Source organism: Canis lupus, chromosome 14, assembly GCF_003254725.2.
Source record: "Canis lupus dingo isolate Sandy chromosome 14, ASM325472v2, whole genome shotgun sequence".
NCBI classification, from domain to species: Eukaryota; Metazoa; Chordata; class Mammalia; order Carnivora; family Canidae; genus Canis; species Canis lupus.
Genome location: NC_064256.1, coordinates 18,233,533 through 18,250,609, shown reverse-complemented (window position 1 = coordinate 18,250,609; position 17,077 = coordinate 18,233,533). Strand labels below are relative to the sequence as shown.

General features: G+C 36.8%; 2 long non-coding RNA genes across 4 annotated transcripts in view; one reads left to right on the top strand and one right to left on the bottom strand.

The window, feature by feature from the left end:
• The window catches only part of LOC112674926 (uncharacterized), an 89,078-nt gene extending 82,410 nt beyond the window's left edge, over positions 1-6,668 (bottom strand). For 2 of the 3 annotated variants that reach the window (XR_007401996.1, XR_007401994.1), the window contains exon 1: positions 6,262-6,668. This is a non-coding gene — a long non-coding RNA (uncharacterized LOC112674926). The remainder of the gene's footprint in view (positions 1-6,261) is intronic. The other variant, XR_007401995.1, reaches the window with a different exon arrangement.
• Positions 1-17,077, top strand: part of LOC118350540 (uncharacterized) — a 46,798-nt gene that overhangs the window by 18,518 nt on the left and 11,203 nt on the right. The window lies entirely within an intron of this gene.

Sequence of the window (17,077 nt, the reverse complement as noted above, 5' to 3'; positions counted from 1 at the left end):
ACATGCATTCCTGAGAGGGGGGGGAACGAAGATAATTTCTTTAACAAGGACAAACTTAATTCAGCTAGAAATGCCCAATGGATTAACAGGGTGATTTGTGGTTATTTTCTCTTCAGATTTTATAAGCCTGAGCCTTTTATATACGTGGAGCAATATGGCAACCGATACAGTCCATGTTTTAAATGAACATTTTCACATGAAATGTTCTTTACTTTTTCAAAGCAGTTAATATTAAAAGAGCTCGATGGATCCCTTACCATTATCTCATTTTTTATTTTAGCCAAAGGGAATTTTCTTAATCCACTTGACCTGAGTTAAATAAAATAGGCATTCAACTGATCCAACCAAAAAAAAAAAAAAAAGTGTTAGTTGTCTTTCATGTACTTTTTTTGGCTATATTATGCCTTATGGAAATTTTATATTTTAAAATATATTTTCATAGTTTCTAAAAATACTTTATCTCACCTTAATATAGTCAACGCTTTTCCTTTAATCATCCTCATGACAGATTTCCTCATTTTTTTCTAAGAATATTATTAAAATAAATAAGATGTATTTCAAAAATAATTTTCCAACCATTAAACTTTTCTTTCTTTCTTTCTTTCTTTCTTTCTTTCTTTCTTTCTTTCTTTCTTTCTTTCTTTCTTTCTAAAGATCTTATTTATTTATTTGTGAGAAAGGGTGAATGAGAGAAAGCACAAGTGGTGGAAGGAGAGGGAGAAGTGGACTCCCCTGCTGAGCAGGGAGCCTGGCAAAGAGCTCGATCCCAGGACCTGAGAATCATGCCCCGAGCCAAAGGCAGATGCTCAATGGACTGAGCCACCAAGGCACACCATTATTAAACTTTTCAAAGGCAATGTCCAAATTATTATACTTAACATACCTGCTTAACATTTCAAAAATTTACATTGACAAAATTCTTCCAAAATCAACATTTTTGCAGTTGAGTAATTAATTAAGAATGTGTCTAGGAGGGCTGCATGTATTTTATGCATTTATTTTAATTTGTGTTATTATATGTGCAAGTGTGATTTTAAAAATCAATATGGGATTCTTCATGGATTAGAGGAAAAAAAGAGATAAATGGGATGCCTGGAACTGAAGCAGCCATCTTGCAACCATGAAGAGAGCTAGCCCAAGACACCAAGCTGGCATACTGAGGGTGGCAGACAGGGAAGATGAAGAGACCATGGCTCTCAATTATGTCATTGAGCTGCAGAATCAATGATCCTGGAAATTGGGACTTCATCTTATATAAGATAATAAATTCCCTTTCATTCACTTACCAATATTTGTTGAGCACCTACCATGTGCTCTAGGCACCCTGTCCTAGATGCTTGAATATCTCAGTGAACAAAATACATAAGAGCCCTGCCCTGTGGAACTAACATTCTAGCCAAGAAATATATTAAAATAAAAACATAAATAAGAAAGTTCTACTGTATGTTACAAAGCAGTAAGTGAATAAAATGTAAAAGTCGAGCATAGTAAAAAGGAGACAGGTGTTGGTGTTGAATAAAGTGAAAGTTGGCCAGCCTCACTGAGGAAGTGAGATTTGAGCAAATACTTGAAGGAAATGAAGAAATTATTCTTTAAGCCGGTGAGAAGTAGGTTATTTGGTTTTTAATTTTTCTTATTATTAAAAACCCTCTAAATGAGAAGGTGGGCCAAGATATATGGATTCTTGGAAGATATCTAATGCCAGTTCCACTCAATTCTTCCAAATCCCTGTGAGCCAGAACATGTCTTTCTTTGTTTAAGTTTGGGTTGGGTTTCTGTCTCTTGCCACTGAAAGAGACAGGCTAGTAAATTTAAGTTGGTCACAAATAAACTAGTTCTGGTTCCACGGAGAAGTCCAAATAGATACTGGTCTGTAATTCCATCCTTTTTTTTTTTTTTTTTTTATGATAGTCACAGAGAGAGAGAGGCAGAGACACAGGCAGAGGGAGAAGCAGGCTCCATGCACCGGAAGCCCGACGTGGGATTCGATCCCGGGTCTCCAGGATCGCGCCCTGGGCCAAAGGCAGGCGCTAAACCGCTGCGCCACCCAGGGATCCCTGTAATTCCATCCTTTATGTCATGAGCTTGCTTTTCCATACTGAGGATGTCTAGGCATCCATAAAAAACATGACTTAGTAATCCAGACAGAGTGCTATTGATGAAAGAAGAAATAAGTCAGTGGCAGAAAACAGAGAGCTTGTAAATAACTCCAATAAATGTAGTTAACTGACCTTTGACAAGCAACAAGGCAATACAATAGAGAAAAGACGGTCTCTTCATCGAATGGTGCTGGAACAACTGGACATCATATGCAAGAAAAGTAAATCTAGACACAGATATTATAGCCTTTACAGAAATCAACTGAAAATCACAGAGGTCAATATAAAACAAAAAAACTACAAAATTCCTAGAAGATGACATAGGAGAAAACCTAGATGACCTTGAGTTTGTCGATGGCTTTTTACAGAGTCATTATCCATAGGGGGAAAAAAAGGTAATGTGCTCTAAGGGATCCATGGGTGGCGCAGCAGTTTAGCGCCTGCCTTTGGCCCAAAGGCGCGATCCTGGAGACCTGGGATCGAATCCCACATCGGTTCCCGGTGCATGGAGCCTGCTTCTCCCTCTGCCTATGCCTCTGTCTCTGTCTCTCTCTCTCTCTCTGTGACTATCATGAATAAAAATTAAAAAAAAAAAAAAAACAAAAACAAAAAAAACTTCTGCTCTATGAGAGACAATGTCAAGAGAATGAGAAGACCAGCCACAGACTGGGATAAAATATTTGCAAAAGACACATCTGATAAAGAGTTGTTATGCAAAATACACAAAAACTCTTAAAAGTCAACAATAAGAAAACAAACAACTTAATTTAAAAATGAGCCAGGGGCACCAGGGTGGCTCAATCAGTTAAGCATCTACTCCTGATTTCAGCTCAGGGCGTGATCTCAGGGGTGTGAGATGGAGCCCCACACTGGGCTCTCATTTGCCTATGCTCTTTCTCCAACAAACAAACAAACAAACAATGAGCCAAAGACCCTAACAGACACCTCGCCAAAGAATATACACAGCTGAAAAGTGAACGTATAAAAAGATGCTCAACAACACATGTCATCAAGACAATGCAAATTAAAATAGCCATGAGGGGCACCATCTGTCTTCAGCTCTGGTGATGATCTCCAGGTCCTGAGATGGAGCCCCTCATCGGGTTCCCTGCTCAGCAGGGAGTCTGCTCCCTCTCCTCCCTGTTCATGCTCTCTCTTGCTATTTCTGTCACTGTCTCTGTCTCTCAAACAAATAAATAAAATCTTTAAAAAATAAAATTAAAATGGCAATGAGCTACCACTACACAACAATTTGAATAGTCAAAATCCAGAATATGGATGATACCAAATGCTGGCAAAGATATGGAGCAATAGGAACTCTCATTATTGCAAAATAGTGCAGCCACTTTGGAAAACAATCTGGTGGTATCATGCAAAACTAAGCATACTCTTATCATATGATCCAGCTATTACAAAGGAATTGAAAATTTATGCCTACACAAAAACCTATACACACATGTTCGTAGAAACTTTGTGTTCATAATTGCCAAAACTTGGAAGCCACCAAGTTGTCTTTCAGGAGGTTAATGGTTAAATAAACTATGATACATCCGGTCAATGGAATATTATTGAGTGCTAAAAAGAAACGAAGACGTGGAAGAACCTTAAATGCATATTAGTGAGTGAAGAGGTAAGTCTGAAAAGGCTATACACCACATGATTCCACCAATATGACATTCTGGAAAAGCAAAACTATGGAGACAGTAAAAAGATCAGCCGTTGGGGAGAAATGAAGAGGTGGAGCACAGGGGATTTTTAGGGCAGTGAAACTATTCTAAGTGATACTGTAATGGTTGATAAGTAACATTATGCATTTGTCAAAACCAAAAAAAGTATACAACACTTTTACAGGGTTCACACTTTCTCACAGTGATGAACCCTTATGTAAACTATGGACTTTAGTTAATAATACATTAGAATTGGTTCATCAGTTGTAACAAATGCACCTCACCAATGCAAGATGTTAATAATAGGGGGAACTGGGAAGGGGGAAGAAATATATGTTCTTTCTGTTCATTTTTCTGTAAACCTAAAACTGCTTTTAAAAAATAAAGTCTATTAAGGTGCCTGGCTGGCTCAGTTGGTAGCGTATGCAGTTCTTGATCTTAGGGCTTTGAGCTCAAGCCCCACATTGGGTATAGAGATTACTTAAAAATATATAATAAAAAAATAATAAAGTCTTTTTTTTTAAAGCACTAAACAGGGATCCTTGGGTGGTGCAGCAGTTTAGCACCTGCCTTTGGCCCAGGGCGTGATCCTGGAGACCCGGGATTGAATCCCACATCGGGCTCCCGGTGCATGGGGCCTGCTTCTCCCTCTGCCTATGTCTCTGCCTCTCTCTCTCTCTCTCTCTCTGTGACTATCATAAATAAATAAAAATTTAAAAAAAAAAGATATTCAGTTCTGATTGTGTCAGATTCACCGTGAAGTGTTCTCTTTTAAATAAATAAATAAATAAATAAAGCACTAAACATAACAGGAAAGATTGGCCATACAGACTTCTTACAATTTAAAACGTCTTTTCATGGGACACCTGAATGGCTCAATGTTGGACATCCGACCCTCAATTTTGGCTCAGGTTATGATCTCGGGGTCATGGGATCAAGTCCCACTGGACACAGTCTGCTTGTTCTTCTCCCTCTGCTCCTCCCCAATTCTCTCTCTCTTTCTCAAATGAATAAATAAAATCTTTAAAAAAATAAAACCTCTATTCATCAAAATATAACATTAAGAGAATGAAAAGACAAGAAGTAATGTGGAATAAGACATTTTACATGGATAAATCATACAAAGGACTATTTCTAGACCATATAAATATCTCTTATAAATTAATAAGAAAAAATTGACAGACTCAATTATTTTTAAGAGAGGATAAAAGACATGAATAGATTTTTTACAAATGAAAATATCCAAATGGCCAATGACCATGAAAATATGCTCAGCATCATTAGTTATCAGGAAAATGCAAGTTGAAAATAAAACAAGGTATCTCTACACACACTCCAGAATGGCGAAATTTTAAAAGGTTGACAATACCAAGTATTAGAGAAGATATAGACTGCCAGAAACTCTTAAAATGCTATGCAAACTGGCAAAACTACTTTGGGAATTTTGTTGCCAAGAAAGGTAAGCATACATACACCTACTCTATAACTCAGCAATTCAACCTCTAGGTGTAAATCCAAAAAAATGCATACAGATGTGCACAAAAAATACTTACAAGAATATTCATAGTACATTATTCTTAATAGAATCAAATGAGAGGGTACCCAAATGTCCATTAACAATGGAATGGGTAAATAAAGTATATGCATAACACAATACAGTAGTGAGTTTGTGTTACACATATTTCTATGTGTAACAACATGGTTGAATTTCAAAGATATAACATTTAGCAACAAAAAGAGTACATACTATATAATCTGGTTTATTTAAAGTTCAAAAACAGGCAAAACTAATTTATGGCAAGAGAAATCTGTGTAGTAGTTACCTTTGGAGATGGGACACAAAGTAGGCCTTTGTAAAGTTGGTAATGATTAATATCTTGCTTTGTGCGATAATCAAGCTGTATACTTAAGATTTGTGCCCTTTCCAGTCAATATGTTAAATTTAAATAGGTAAAACTAAAGATACATGGTTGCCTAAATCAACCAACCGTAAATTAAAGCCATGAGCCATAAAAATTCCTAGGTTACATTTAATCCTACCATTGCAATAAAGAATTATTTCTTCTACATTACTATTCAGATGGGGTCACTATATGTGAATCTTGAAACTAAGACTCCAAGCTATCATTCCTGACTCTCTGGTAAATGGCAAGAATTTCCTCACACCAAAATTCACTCTACTATAGACACTCCAATATTACTCTGATGCCCAACAAATTATTAATAATAATAGCTAACATTTTAAGGACTCTTACTATGTGCTCATACTGAGTGCTTGCATGTATATTTATTTGCATGCATATATATTTAAGTCTGTCATTAACCCTAAGAGACAGGTATTACTAAGCTACTTTACAGATGAAAAAACAGGTTAAGAAAACTTAATAAATGTTCCTCAGGTCATTGAATCAGTCAACATCCTTAGTTACATTTAAAAGCAACCAAAAGTTCAGTTGAAGCAAAAAAGAATGTATTGAAAGGTCATTGTGGGGTACCTGTGTGGCTCTGTCAGTTGGGTGTCTGCCTTTGGCTCAGGTTGTCATCCCAGGGTCTTGGGATTGAGCCCTGCATTGGGCTCCCTGCTTAACAGGAAACCTGCTTCTCCTTCTGCTGCTCTCCCTGCTTGTGCTCTGTCTCTGACAAATAAATAAATAAAATCTTCAAAAATAAATTTAAAAATAAATAAACAAAAGGTCACTGCATAACTCCCAGAATTGCCAGGATGGTGAGTTGAGGCCTCTGCAGTCATGAACCATGTCCCAAATCAAGACATTGAAAGTTAATGCCCAGCACTGGACAGGACGATCCACTCTGCCAGCCAGAAACTCAGACACAGCCATCACCAGAACTGCCACCGCTCTGCAGGGCATCACCAGAACTGCCACTGTTGCACCAACGAGGATGACTCAGTTTCCACTGCACCAATCACATTAAGAGCACACAATTCATGTCCTAGGGCAAAAAGGAATGGTATGTGCACATTTCTAAAATCAGAAGTGCAGGGGTTCTGGCAAGCAGGGATCTGAACCCAGCTGGATTGCCTCCAAAACCCAGGTCCTCAACTCCTATGCTAGGCTGCCTCCACTTGTGTGATGTTACTTTACCATTTGAAGAACCACATTAGGCGAACAAGTATGAAAACCTCCAACAACACTTCATGCCACCATACCATGTAGATCAGAAAGCTTCAGCAATCTCTTGCTTGACTAATTCAGAAAGACAGAATAAAACTACTCATATGTAAATTGAGCCTCTAAAATCAAATGCTTCACTAAAGGCAGGCACAGAGGACCTGGTAGGACATCTCATCAAGACCCACCAGGCACCATGTGAAACCATGTGGCCACATGCTGACTCAGATTGGCGGTGGAGAAGGCGGGCCACTTCTGAGTCACCAAGACCACATCCTGCCCCTCCCTCATTTTTTCCCCTGGAAGCTGCCCATCAGTCTTCTTGCTGAGCTCTCCACCCAGGCATGAGGCTCAGGTATTTGTAGCACATGTCTATGAAGCTCAGAAGTCCCATTTTCCAGGAACATTTGGCCCTGGTTCTGTCAGGGGCGTCTGGGTGTGAAGCTGGCTATGACTAAGTGTGAAACTAAGAGTCCGCATGAAGACTCTGGGCTAGATTCTAATCCTTTCTTATTTTTCACTGTGTTGTGGCAGGCACAACATAACTAACATTGCATATATTTGTGTTCTCCCTGAAAATTGTGCCATAAATGCGTATTCATTATAGCCAGAGACGAAACAGGCATTTCATCCTGTTCTGATTCATCTTAGAAAAATGTGTGGTAAGCAATTCAAAATCCCCCCCCCCCCATCTACTTTCAAATAAAGAACAAGAGGAAAAGTCTTCTTCTTCTTTTTTTTTTCTTTTTTGGTAAAGGCAATTTAGTAAAATTTGTATCTGTTGGGGTTTTTGTTTTGTTTTGTTTTGCTTTGTTTGAGGTTTTTTGGCTTCCACTGAGGACAGTAGTAGGAGTAGGATAACAAAAGCTGAGGTACTCAGTAAATGGAGAGATGTGAATGTGGAGGAGTCTGACCTTTATTCTGTAGGCAGGAAGTAATTCATACAGGTCTTTTTAATCTAATTTATTTTTAACAATTTTTAAGTCAAATACAAACAAACAGAAAAGTAAATTTAATTTAGAAAATAATAAAATCTGTGCAAGTACCACAAGTGACAGGATGAAGGTGGTAGCTAAACAGTTGACCCTCAAACAATGTAGGGGTTGGGGTGCTGACCACCTTCCCTCAAGCCCTCAATCCCCACACAGCCAAAAATCCAAGTATAACTTTTGACTCCCCAAAACCTTAACTACTAAGGTTAGATTCTGTTGACCAAAAGCCTTACCAACAGCAGTCAATTAACATATATTTTGTATGTTATATGTATTATATAGAGTATGCTTACAACAAAGTCAGCTAGAGAAAAGAAAATTAAGAAAATCGCAAGGAAGAGAAAATACATTTATAGGATTGTACTATGTTGAAAAACATCCATATAAAAGAGGACCCAGGCAGTTTGAACCCGTGTTGTTCAAGGGTCAACTGTACTACAATGGTAATCATTTTGCAATTTATAAGTATATTGAATCAACACATTGTATACTTCAAACTATACAATATTACATGTTAATTATATCTCAATAAAGCTGGGGAGAAAAAAGAAATAAGAGATTGTGAGCACTAGAAAATTCCCTAGTGGCATTTAAAAAAATATGATAATAGAGACAAAGCATAAAGCATATATGTCAGTTTAACATGCTGTCCCCTTCAAGGCCATAAAGTCTAAGATCAACAGCATCCCAAAGGTCTCCTGAATTCACCGCACTAATCACAAGTCCCTTCTTCACTCAGCTAAGGCAATTACTACCCTAACACCTGGAATAATCATTTCATTTCTTTTTTTTTTTTTTATGGTTTTACTACCTAGCTATGCATCCCTAAATAACACATTTTAATTTAGCTTTTTTTGAACTTTAAGTGGCATCATACTTTGTTTTCTTTGTTTTTTGCTTCTTTTACGTAAGAATATTTTTTGAGCCATCCATGTTAATGTTTGTACTCTATAGTCCATTCACTTTCTTTATTGTAAATATTCCATTGCATGAGTATATCACAAATTGTTTATCCATGTTATATTAGTTAGACATTTGTGTTGTTTCCAGCTTGAGGCTGTTACAAACAATGCTGTGGTATATTTGTATGTGTGTGTGTGTGCATGTGTATAAGAGAAAAAAGAGGATTAGGAAGATCTATCTAGCAGTAGTGTGTAAGTTGCACTCAAATAAAGAAGGATCAGGGAATTCAGTGGGGTTCATCAGTCATACAAGACTAACACTGAAAGTTAGTGATTAACAGAGTGAATAAGAGACAATAGATTCATAGGAGTAGTTTACCAAGTAAAAGTTATACTTATTTAAAATTTTAATAAATACTGCTACATTTCATTTTTAAAGGCTTTATTTTAAAAAAGGCTTTGAGACAGCCCAGGTGGCTCAGCGGTTTAGTGCTGCCTTTGGCCCAGGGCATGATCCTGGAGACCCTGGATCAAGTCCCACATTGGGATCCCTGTATGGAGCCTGCTTCTCCCTCTCTCTCTCTCTCTCTCTCTCTCTCATGAATAAATAAATAAAATCTTTAAAAATAAAAATAAAAAAGGCTTTATCAATGTATATTCTCACTAAAGGATTGTGTATGAATGAAAATGCCCATTCTTCTACATTTTTGTCAACTTAAGATATAATCCACCTTTTTAAATGTTTGCCAAAATTATCAGGAATATTTTAAATTTTATTTTTTTTAACTTTAAAAATGTAAATCTTTTTACCTTTTATTTTCTTAATTCTTAGTGAGTTTGAGCATATTCTTACATTTTTCCATCAGACTATTGTATTTTGTATATGAATTTCCTATTCATATCTTTTGCCCATTTTTCTATCAGCTGTTTCTTGACTTTCTTGTTGATTTGGGGGAACTCAATAAATTTTTAATATTAATACTTTTATTATCTATATTGTGAATATATCTACCTATCTATTGTCTTTATGTTCACAGTGTCTTTTGCTGTACATATATATTTTAATTTTTGATGTATTCACTTGGCTAGGATACAGTATCTAGTTATTCAATCAAATACTAATCTTGGGTTTGCTGTAAAGGTATTTTTCAGATGTAATTAAAACCCCTAATCAGTTGACTTTAGGTAAGGAAGATTATCCTGGATTATCTGGGTGAGCCTGATTCAATCAGATGAAAAGACTTAGAAAAGAACTGACGCTGTTCCCAAAAGAAGATATGGTTCCAACATACTTATGATATTCCCTTTCTGAAGACCTGCCCTGCTCATTTCAGACTTTCTTAACCAGCCCCAACAATCACACAGATCTATATATCATCTATCTATCTATCTATCTATCTATCTATCATCTATCTATCTAATATTTTTATTTATTTATTTTCCCTATTGGCTCTGCTTCTCAGGTTGAACCCCGACTGATATAGTATAATATTTTTACATAGCCAGTCTACCATTCTTCTCATTTATAGCATCCTGATTTCATGTCTTGCTAAGGTAGGTTTTATACAAAGATGTACGCAAATCATGTTCATGCAGCCTTGGCAGTAATGGCTAAAAACCGAAAAGTTCTCCTTCATTCCCCTTGACCATACCTTTCTCATCTAAAGATACCTATTGTCAATAAGGGAGGGGGGATATATTTTACTGGCCTACATTTTTAAATTTTTTTTATTTTACCTACATTCAATTAATTAACATATTGCATATTATCAGTTTCAGAGGTAGAGTTCAGTGATTAATCAGTTATATATAACGCCAGTACTCATTATATCAGGTGCCCTTCTTAATGTCCATCACCAAATTTCCCATTCCCCTACTCCCCACCCCTTTAGTAACCCTCAGCTTGCTTGCTATAGTCAAGAATCCCTATGGTTCATCCTCCTCTCTGATTTCATCTTGTTTTATTTTTCTCTCCCTTCATTTTTGCTCCTCTGTTTTGTTTCTTAAATTCCACATAGAGTGAAATCATATGATAATCATTTTTCTCTGATTGACTTATTTTGCTTGGCATAATGCCCTCTAGTTCCATCCATATCATTGCAAATGGCAAGATTTCTTTCTCTCAAGATTTCTTTGCATGAGGGTGCAAAGATACAGATGCAGTGAAACACTGGAACACCTGCACCCCAATGTTCATAGCAGCAATGTCCACAATAGCCAAGCTGTGGAAGGAGCCTCAGTGTCCATTGACAGATGAATGGTTAAAGAAGATACGGTATATATATATATATATATATATATATATATATACAATGGAATATTAGCCATTAGAAAGGATGAATACCCACCATTTGCTTCCACATGGATGGAACTGGAGGGTATTATGCTGAGTGAAGTAAGTCAATTGGAGAAGGACAATCATCATATGGTTTCACTCATAGGGGGAATATAAGAAATAGTGAAAGGGATTATAGGGGAAAGGGGACAAAATGAGTGGGAAAAATTAGAGAGGGTGACAAAACATAAGAGACTCCTAACTGGGAAACAAACAAAGGGTAGTAGAAGAGGAGGTGGGTGGAGGGATGGGGTGACTTGGGGACAGGCACAGAGGAGGGCACTTGACGGGATGAGCACTGGGTGTTATACTACATGTTAGCAAATTGAACTTCAATAAAATAAATAAATAAATAAATAAATAAATAAACAAACAAACAAACAAACATGGGGGTGCATGTGCCCCATTGAATCACTATGTTATCTCCTTTGAATAAATACCTAGTAGTGCAATTACTGGGTGGTAGGGTAGCTCTACTTTTAACTTTTTGAGGAAACTCAAAAAGTTTTCCTGTTTTCCTGGCCTGCTTTTTATGTAAAACCTAATAGTCTGTGTGTGTGGGGAGGTGGTATGCGTAGGGGTGTAAAGTCTACAAAGTTTCCCAGAAGAATATATCCTAATTTAATGACAATAACTATCTGTAGATGGGGAAGGGTTGGTAGAGACAAATGAAAGAGGACTCTCAGGGCTCTTGTACTTTTGATTGTCTAAATCTTATACAATGAGAATCTATTTGTATTTAACTTGGGTCTTTTTTTTACCATCTTAATTTATAAGTACAGTTCAATGCTGTTAAATAAATACACACAGTGATTATTTCAAAGGGCAAAAAATACTTCATAAAAGTTATCAACAATGACTGCAATATTTTAACGTTCAGTGACCAGGAAATGACTTCATTGAGATAAATAAATATGCCAAAAGCAAGACGGTTTATTACAAGCATTACCAACTTCAAAGTCTTTAAATACCTGGCTTATGTAGAAGAGAAGATAAAAGAAATGTTGAGTGTGGTGTCTACCTAGGGTGCACACTCTTGGCCTAAATTTCAAAAGCCTATATAGTCCAAATAAAACATACCTCCAGGCCAAATTTGCCTTATAAGCCATATGTATATCACCTTTGCAACTGTGTAGGAAAAAATGAGGTTGCTTTAAAACCAAGAGTGATAGAATTTGAGCCTTAGAGAAATCTAAGAATCACAGAAAACTATGACTCTAGAAAAAACATTTGTCATGTTTTTAAATTTGAGTTGAGATGGTACAAGAATGGATAGTAGCCTGAGAATAAAAGGTTGGCTCAACAGCCAACAATCAAGTAATGTAGGTTGAAAGATGTTGGTAGAGTATGAGGATCCTAGGTTTTCCTCATTCCATGAATACACTAGATACCTGTCAAATCATCCTAAATACCCAGTAACTTACCTGAAAACTGGCAAACAAACTTCACAACTAAAAGTAGAAAAAAGACCCACATCAAAGAAGGTAGTAAGTATGGAGATGCAATTTGGGAGAAAAATAGTTCATAGCCACTGCAGAAAGGATGGAGCCACAATCACAGAGAAGGACAAGAGACAGACTAGCACACAGAGGGGCACATAGAGAAAACAAATCTGCATAGCAATTGGTTTGGAAAGCAAGAGGAAATGAATTTTTTGATTTCTCGCAACCAAAAGAGCTTAAAGCCTGGAGTTTTAAAGATCAGTGGACATGGCTGGGATACAGCCCAGAGGGCATTGCACTGATCTTGGAGAGAAGCCAGGCAAACAACCAGTAGACATACAGTGTGCATACAGCAATCTGAAGTGCACCTGGCACATATATTGGGGAGGTTATTTGATCATCTTGCAGTGCATTCCAGGGAGACAGCATTCACAGAGAGACCCTTCCAGGAACAAAAGTACTGTCCAGTGCCATTTTCCTCTCTTGCCCCTCAGCATAAGCACCAGGCCATCTGCAAGAACCAGCACAGCACCAACACTTATTACCTAACTTGCTTACACTAAGTCCTGCCCCCACACACCATGGTGGAACTGCCTCTCTTAATTATGTTTGCCTCAGTAACAGCACAACAAGCCCCCTCCTACAGAAGATCAACCCAAACCCCTGCTCATACTATGTCTCCCAACCCAGGAGTTATGTAAAGCTTTGGTTCTGGTGGTGGTGGTGACAGGTCTCATTTCATAAGCAGAGAACACCTAGTTAAAATATGCCACATTCAGGCCAGGGACCAAACACTGCCCACAAAAGGCAAAGAGAGCCTCTGCAGACAAATTGCCTGAAGGATAAAGTGGCCAAGACAAAATAGCAGAGCACACACAGCACAAATTGGAGATACTCCTGAAAACACCAAGCCCTTAAGAACAGGAGACACCACATGACAGGACACTACAGTATTTCTTCTTAATAAGACCATTACCCTCAAGAACAGAGACATAGCTGACTTCCTAACACAGAAATAGACACAGCAACTTAGACAAAATAGAAGACAGAGAAATTTATCAAGAACAGAGACATAGCTAACTTCCTAACACAGAGAAATAGGCATAGAGACTTAGATAAAATGAGAAGACAGAGAAATGTATCTCAAATGAAAGAATAGGACAAGGCTACAGCCAGGCATATAAGCAAAACAGCTATGAACAACATGTCTGATAGAAAAATTAAGGTAATGATCATAAGGATACTCATTGGAATTGAGAAAAGAGTGGAAGACATGAGTGAGACCCTTAATACAGAGATAAGGAAAAACATAACAGAGATAAAGGGCTCAATAAATGAAATGAGAAACATGCTTGATGGAATGAACAGCAAGATTTCTATCCGCAGATGAATGAATTAGTGAACTAGAAGATAAAGTAAAGGAAACTAACAAAGCTGAACAAAAGAGAGAAAAAAGAATTATGCAAAACAAGATTAAATTTAGGGAACTGAGGAACTCCATCAAACATAATAACATTCATATTATAGGAGTCCCAGAAGAAGAAGAGAGAAAAAGGGACAGAACATTTATTTGAAGAAATAATAGCTAAAAATTTCCCTAATCTGAGAAAGAAAATAGATATCCAGATCCAGGAGGCACAGAGAACTCTCATCAAAATCAACAAAAGCAGAAGTACACCAATTACAATTACATATTTAAATTAAATTAGCAAAATATAGAGATAAAGAAAACAATGTTAAAGCAGCAAGATAAAAGAAGATAGTAACTTCCAAGGGAAAACCCATAAGGCTAGAAGGAGATTTTTTAGCAGAAACTTTCCAAGCCAGAAAGGAATGGCATGATTACTCAAAGTGCTCAGCGGGAAAAGTCTGCAGCCAAGAATATTCTATCCAGCAGGGTTATCATTCAGAACAGGAGAGAGAGTTCCCAGACAAACAAAACAAAAGGAGTTCATGACCACTAAACCAACTGAGCAAGAAATATTAAAGGGAACTCTGAGTGGGAAGAAGAAACCAATAGTGTCCATATAAAGGTAAAAGACACAAAAGCAGAAAAAAAAATATTTCTATTAAAAAAATCAAAGAACTCACAAAATAAAAGGATATAAAATATAAAAACATATTACTAAAATGTGGGGAAGAGAGGAGTAAAGAATGGATTCAAATCTAAATAACTATCAAATTAATATAGACTCCCTAATGCAAGTAGAGGTCATATACAAACCTAATCGTAACCATATATAAGAATAAAGAGAAAGAAATCCAAATATATTACTAAGGAAAATCAGCAAACCTTGAAAGAGAAAAAGATAAGAAGGGATCAGATAAAAATCTTTGGAAAAACCACAAAACAAATAATAAAATGACAACAAATACATATCTTATCAATTAATTACTTTGAATGTAAATGGACCAAATGCTCCAACCAAAAGACACAGCATTACAAAATGGACAAAAAACAAGAACCATCTATATGCTGCCTACAAGACACTCATTTTAGACCCAAGGACACTTGCAGATTGAGAGTTAGGGGTTGGAGAATCATCTATCATGCAAATGGCAAAGGAAAACCAGAGTAGCAATACTTATATTGGATAAAATAGACTTTAAAACAAAGAGTGTAACAAAAGACAAAGAAGGGCAGTATATAATAACAAAGAGGACAATTCAACAAGATTTCACAGTTGCAAATATTTATGTACCCAGCATAGGGACACCCAAATACATAAAACAGCTAATAACAAAAAGGGACTAAATAATAATATGATAATAGTATGAGACTTTAGCACCCCACTTACATCAATAGAAAGACTATCTTAAAAAACCAACAAGGAAACAATGGCTTTGAATGACACACTGGAACAGATGGATTAACACTGAACAGATATCTTCAGATCATTCCATCCTAAAACAACAGAATACACATTCTTTTCAAGTACACATGGAACATTCTACAGAATAGACTGCATACTAGCCCACAAAAAAAAAAAAAAAAAAAAAAAAAAAAACTTTAACAAATTCAAGAGGATTAAAGCCATACCATGCTTTTTTTTTTTTTTTTTTTAAATCAAGCTTCTTTTCTAGTCACCAAACCTATGAAATTAGAATACAAACCTACTCACACACAGGAAAAATCTGGAAAGACCACAAATACATGAACTTACTACTAAATAATGATTGAGTCAACCATAAAATAAAACGAGAAACAAAAATTATGTAGAAACAAATGAAAATGAAAACACAACAGTCAAAAATCTTTGGAATATAGCAAAAGTGATTCTAAGTGGAAAGTTTATCCCAATACAGGCCTACCTCAAGAAGGAAAAAAAAAATCTATTTTAAATAAACAACCTAATCTTATACCTAAAGAAGCTAGAAAAATAACAACAAACAAAACCTAAAACCAGCAAAAGGAAGGAAATCATAAAGATTAGAACAGAAATAAATGATACAGAAACTAAAAAGAGAATGGAACAGATCTATGAAACCAAGAGCTGGGTCTTTGAAAAAAATCAATAAAATTGATAAACCTATAGCCAGGCTTATCAAGAAAAAAATAAATAAAAGGACTCGAATAAATAAAATCACAAATAAGAGAAGAGAGGAGCAGTGTAAAGAAGAGGCAAGAATGACCCCCGGACCGGCCAAAGCCCGCGTGCCGCTGCATCCCTGCGTCCAGTGCTTACGACCTGCTGCCGTCACCGCCATGCCCAAGAGAAGGGGATGCTGAAGGGGATGCTAAAGGAGATAAAGCCAAGGTGAAGGATGAGCCACAGAGAAGATCTGCAGGGTTATCTGCTAAACCTGCTCCTCCAAAGCCAGAGCCAAGCCTAAAAAGGCCCCTGCAAAGAAGGGAGAGAAGATACCCAAAGAGAAAGAGGGGAAAGCTGATGCTGGCAAGGGTGGAAAGAACCCTGCAGAGAATGGAGATGCCAAAACAGACCAGGCACAGAAAGCTGATGGTGCTGGAGATGCCAAGTGAAGTGTGTGCATTTTTTATAACTGTGCACTTCTGGTGACTGTACAGTTTGAAATACTATTTTTTATCAAGTTTTATAAAAATGCAGAATTTTGTTTACTTTTTTTTTTAAGCTATGTTGTTAGTACACAGAGCATTTCATTGTTGTTTTGGGGGAAGGGCATATGTCACTAATAGAATATCTCCGAAGCTAGATTGATAACAAGGGAAAAAACACCTTTTCCTTCTAGTTTTGAGAAACTTCCTCTTGGCTCCCACGGGGATTCCTTGATATTGACACACATGAGCCACCTTGGTGGTGTGGAAAAACTAAAATTCATCTTTTTATGTCCTCTTCTCCCTCTTTGCCTTCAACATAGACTTGACTCCCTTAAACCCAGAGACCTGTTGGAACCTGACCCCAAGAAATGGTTCCTAATATGTCAGGCAACCTGGACTTTACAGTGTCACCCCTGAGACAGTGTCCCTCAAAAGAGTTTTTTAAGCTTGTGGATCTTCAGATTGATAATTCTGCCATTTTCATTTCATTT